The sequence below is a fragment of the Pristiophorus japonicus genome, unplaced genomic scaffold (assembly GCF_044704955.1).
Source record: "Pristiophorus japonicus isolate sPriJap1 unplaced genomic scaffold, sPriJap1.hap1 HAP1_SCAFFOLD_294, whole genome shotgun sequence".
In the NCBI taxonomy this organism is placed as follows: Eukaryota; Metazoa; Chordata; class Chondrichthyes; family Pristiophoridae; genus Pristiophorus; species Pristiophorus japonicus.
The window spans coordinates 60,054-66,136 of record NW_027252713.1 but is presented as its reverse complement, the minus strand read 5'-3'; positions in this window follow the sequence as shown (position 1 = coordinate 66,136).

Sequence of the window (6,083 nt, the reverse complement as noted above, 5' to 3'; positions counted from 1 at the left end):
GCATTGAGGCACAGGGCCTTCAGGCTTGTCTTTTTAACACACTTTGCCCCTTTAGAATTTTGCTGTAATGTGGCCCTTTTTGTTTTTTGCCTTGCGTTTCTCTGCCCTCCACTTTTACTATTTTCCTTTCTATCTTTTGCTTCTGCCTCCATTTTATTTCCCTCTGACTCCCTTCATAGGTTCCCATCCCCCTGCTATGTTAGTTTAACTCCTTCACAACAGCACTTGCAAACACTCCCTCGAGGACATTGGTTCCGGTCCTGCCCAGGTGCAGACCGTCCGGTTTGTACTGGACCCACCTCTCCCAGAACCGGTTTCAATTTCCCAGGAATTTGAATCCCTCCCTTCCACACCACTCCTCAAGCCACGTATTCATCTGAGCTATCCTGCGATTCCTACTCTGACTAGCACGTGCCCCTGGTAGCAATCCTGAGATTACTACTTTTGAGGTCCTACTTTTTAATTTAGCTCCTAGCTCCCTAAATTCATCTCTTAGGACCTCATCCCGTTTTTTTTACCTATATCGTTGGTACCTATATGCACCACGATAACTGGCTGTTCACACTCCATTTTCAAAATGTCCTGCACCCGCTCCGAGAGATCCTTAACCCTTGCACCAGGGAGGCAACATACCATCCTGCAGTCTCGGTTGCGGCCGCAGAAACGCATATCTATTCCCTTTACAATAGAATCCCCTATCATTATAGCTCTCCCACTCTTTTTCCTGCCCTCCTGTGCAGCAGAGCCACCCACAGTGCCATGAACATGGCTGCTGCTGCTCTCTGCTGATGAGTCATCTCCCTCAACATTACCCAAAGCGGTGTATCTGTTTTGCAGGGGGATGACCGCAGGGGACCCCTGCACTACCTTCCTTGCACTGCTGTTCCTGTTGTTCACCCATCCCCTATCTGGCTGTGTACCCTTTGCCTGCGGTAAGACCAACTCGCTAAACGTGCTATTCACATCATTCTCAGCATTGTGGATGCTCCAGAGTGAATCCACCCGCAGCTCCAGTGCTGCAATGCGGTCCGTCAGGAGCTGGAGGCAGATACACTTCCCGCATACGTGGTCGTCAGGGACACTGGAAGCGTCCCTGACTTCCCACATATTACAGGGGGAGCATAGCACATGTCTGAGCTCTCCTGCCATGTCTTAACCCCTTAGATTAACTTAATTTGGCAACAACAATGCTAAAGGTGACTTACTGATAAAGAAAAGAAAAAAGAAAAGCTACTCACCAATCACTTACTCCCTTGGCTGTGAAATCACCTTTCGAGTTCTTTCTACTTTTTTGCCTCTCTGCTGAGCTGCACCGACTGGTCTCCTGTCGGCCCCAACTCTGCTGCTCCACCTCCTCCAACTCCCGCTGGTGCCTCCCGACTGACGGGTCTCCTGTAGGCCCCAACTCTGCTGCTCCACCTCCTCCACCTCCCGCTGGTGCCTCCCGACTGACGGGTCTCCTGTCGGCCCCAACTCTGCTGCTCCACCTCCTCCAACTCCCGCTGGTGCCATCCGACTGACGGGTCTCCTGTAGGCCCCAACTCTGCTGCTCCACCTCCTCCACCTCCCGCTGGTGCCTCCCGACTGACGGGTCTCCTGTAGGCCCCAACCCTGCTGCTCCACCTCCTCCAACTCCCGCTGGTGCCTCCCGACTGACGGGTCTCCTGTAGGCCCCAACTCTGCTGCTCCACCTCCTCCACCTCCCACTGGTGCCTCCCGACTGATTGGTCTCTTGTAGGCCCCAACTCTGCTGCTCCACCTCCTGCTGGTGCCTCCCGACTGATGGGTCTCCTGTAGGCCCCAATTCTGCTGATCCGCATCCTCGACCTCACGCTGGTGCCTCCCGACTGACTGGTCTCTTGTAGGCCCCAGCTCTGCTGCTCCGCCTCCTCGATGCCTCATCGACCTCCCGCTGGCGTCTCCCGAATAATGCGAAAATATATACAGACAGAGTAATGGGCTTCTGTATAATGCCTGAATATACAGAGACTGGGTAACGGGCTCCTGCGTAATATCAGAATTTGTACAAATCAAATATTGAGCTTTTGTATAGCTTAAGTATTGATTCACAAACTTTGGCTCTCTTCTACAGCAGGCTCCTTTTAGTGTTAAAATATTGTCAATGTCTAAATGACTTGAATTTCAATTAGGCTTACCTGGTGCAATAGCCTGACTGAGCCTGTTAAAATGGCATTCCGTATGAGGTCAGTAAAGATCGGGTGAATAGGTCGCTGCAAAAATGTTTACCATTTGCATATACCATTCTCCTGTGTTCGAGGGGTTAAAATTGGAGGTATTAATTTCAGAGTGGGAACTTTCTACACGCTGTTTCCAAACATTGTGGAATGCAGAATATCTATTCATTAAGTTCATTTTAACGAAGCAATAATAACCATAGTGAAGTTCATTTAAAGGATCAGTTATGTAATGGTAAGTGTATTTCAGTAATTTCTTGACTTTTTCTTCATTTTCATGTTTGTTTTCTACTGATACCCAGGTCTTCAGCATGCTTTGAGCCAGTTGTTTAAAAAAGTTGCACCCAGTTTTATTGCTACCATCAATGAGTTTTTCAATGATAAGTCTCTTATCTGAGGATCAACAGTTTCTTCTTTTTTGAACAGGCACCATTTTCTCTGGGGTTATTCCTGAGATAAGACATGGTGTTATGAACATTTTTTTAATACGTTCATGGGATGTGGACCTCAATGGCAAGGTCAGCATTTATTGCCCATCCCTAACTGCCCTTGAGAAGGTGGTGGTGAACTACTTTCTTGAACCGCTGCACTCCGTGTGTTGAAGGTACTCCCACAGTGATGTTAGGGAGGAAATTCCAGGATTTTGACCCAGCAACGATGAAGGAACGATATTCCAAGTCAGGAATTTGTGTGACTTGGAGGGGAACTTGGATGTGATAGTGTTCCCATGTGCCTGCTGTCCTTAGCCTTCTAGGTGGTAGAGGTCACAGGTTTGGAAGGTGCTGCCGAAGAAGCTTTGGTGAGTTACTGCAGTACATCTTGTAGATGGTACACACTGCAGCCACGGTGCACGGTGGTGGAGGGAGTGAATGTTGAAGCTGGTGGATGAGGTGCCAATCAAGCAAGCTGCTTTGTCCTGGATGGTATTGAGCTTCTTGAGTGTTGCTGGAGCTACACTCATCCAGGCATGTGGAGAGTATTCCATCACACTCCTGACTTGTGCCTTGTAGATGGTGGAAAAGCTTTGGGAACTCAGGAGTTGAGACACTCGCCGCAGAATACACGGTCTCTGACCTGCTCTTGTAGCCACAGTATTTGTGTCTGGTCCAGTTAATTTTTTGGTCAATAATGATCCTCTCCCCCAGAATGTTTATAGTGGGAGATTTGGCGATGGTAATTCCATTGAATGTCAATAAGAGCTGGCATGGACTGGTTGGGCCAAATGGCCTGTTTGTGCTGTATATCCTATGTAATAAGCAGGCACTTATGTGATGCAAATGTTACTTGCCACTTATCAGTCCATGCCTGAATGTCGCCCAGCTCTTCCTGCATGTTGACCAGACTGCTTCATTATCTGAGGAGCTGCAAGTGGAACTGAATACTGTAATCAGCGAACATCCCCATTTCTGACATTATGATGGAGATGAAGCAGCTGATGATGGTTGGGCCTAGGATACTTACCTGAGGAACTCCTGCAGCGATGTCCTGGGGCTGAGATGATTGGCCTGCAATGACCACAACCTTTGTGCTAGGTATGACTCAAGCCAGTGGACAGTTAGTCCCCTGATTCCCATTGACTTCAATTTTACTAGTGCGGCTTGATGCGGAAAATGACCAGTGTCAATTTGATTGAAATAAATAACTTGCATTTATAAAGTACCTTTAACATCCTCTGGGCATACTAAAACACTTCACAGCCAATAAAGTACAACTGAAATGTAATCAATGCTGCAATGTTGGCCAACATGGCAGCCACTTTGCAAGCAACAAGGAAGGTCACATAAACAGGAATTAGAAAAATAAAATAATCTGGTGGTATTGGTTGAGGGATAGATATTGGCCAGGACACAACACGAATAGAAGGATATGCTGATAGGGTTAGATGAAGTAGAGTGGGAGGATGTTCCTGCAGAGCATAAACATCAGCATGGATCAATTGGGCCAAGTGGCCTGTTTTTGTGTTTTATATTTTAGGGGGAGAAATTGGGTGCATTTGCGCCAGCCATCCGCGGGGGAGGGGGCGCTAACAGGGCGCAACTGACTGCGACTGGGTACGGCGTCACTAACGAATCCTGTTAAATTCAGCGGGAGTTTAACGGCGCTACAGCATTGCGCCCCGATCTCCTGCACCCAGAGATCATGCCATCATCACCGTGCACATTGCCCCATTCGTGCCCTGATCCCTAAATTGGGTTTGGCCCCTGAAGCAGCGAGGGGCAATAACAGCGACTGCTTCAGGGTCGCGCACCGGGCGGCTAGTACCTACTGGGGAGGGGGGGGGCTGCCTTAAAAAAAATATATATGATAGATAAATACAGTTTATTTTGCACAAGTAAGTAGCTCCTTGAATGTTGCTTGCCCTGGCGGTGGTCCAAAGGGAAGGTGCAGGATTTAGAGTCAAACTCTAAACTTCTTTGATGTGGAACTCCTTATAGTATGGTTTGTTTGAGCATCCTGAAAATTCTGACAAGTTCTGTCACGAGAGACAACAAAAGAACTAAACTCCATCGTCCAAGGGTGACGTGCAGCTGGATATGAAACTGGATTTTTTAGAAAGTAGGAAACATTCCACTTTGTGAAATGAATAGACCTAGATTTTCCCTTGCAGTGGGATTCCAGGTGGGAGTTCGTTGGTGTAGGATATCTGTCCATTGGTGTGCACCCACCTGACCTCAGCGGTTCTTCCAATATCAAGCTTATTGCGAATTTGAATGTTGGTGATGTATTAGAGGCCACTAGATCACCTTGCATGGGCAAAGGAATTTATTTTTTTACATTATTTTAAATCTCCCACATTGCCAAGTGCAAATCATCTCTCTAATGGATTGTCGCAGATAATCCTTTTATTTGCAAACCCTTGCTTTTGCCTCCTTAACACTGCTGTACTCCTGGCAGCATTGCTAAGATGTTAATGATTGGAAATAAATCAGCTGACATGGTTTGGCATAGTCAAGATCTACCATTGCTGTGCGCAGAAAATCTCAGTAATGGTAACGTGAGGAAAGCAGTGGAACAGCTCATCACAAACTTTCATTCACCATAATATGTCAAAATAGGTGGGGGGAGGAGAAAATCTGGGCCTAAACCTTTGAAAATGACCGAGAAGTTATGGTAGACCTTTGGTGTTGAACCAATGTGGAAAAGCAAACAAATCATAGAATGATACAGCAGAGAAGGAGGCCATTTGGCCCATTGTGCCTGTGCAGCTCTTTGGTAGATCTAGCCAATTAATCCCATTCCCCTGCTCTTTCCACATTGCCATGTAAATTTTCTCCAAGTATTTATCCAATTCTCCTTTGAATGTTACCATTGAATCTGCTTCCACCACCCTTACAGGCAGTGCATTCCAGATCACAACAACTCGCTGTGTTTAAAAAAAAAAAAACATTTCTTCATGTTGCTTCTGATTCTTTTGCCAATTATCTTAAATATGTGTCTTCCAGTTACCGACCTATCTGCCACTGGAAACAGTTTCTCCTTATTTACTTTGTCAAAAACATTCATGATTTTCAACACCTCTGCCAAATTTTCTCTTAACCTTCTCTGCTCTAAAGAAAATAACCCCAGTCTTTCCACATAACTGAAGTCCTTTATCTCTGGTACCATTCTAGTAAATGTCTTCTGCAGCCTTTCCAAGGCCTGACATATTTCCTGAAGTGTGGTGCCCTGAACCGAACACAGTACTGCAGCCAAGGCCTAACCAGTGTTTTATAAAGGTTTAGCATTACTTCCCTGCTTTTGTAATCTATTCCTCTGTTAATAAAACCAAGGATCCCATCTTTTTTAACAGCCTTCTCAACTTGACCTGACACCTTCAAAGTTTGTGTACATGCATCCCCTGGTCTCTCTTCCTGTACCCCCTTAAAAATTCTGCCATTTAATTCATAT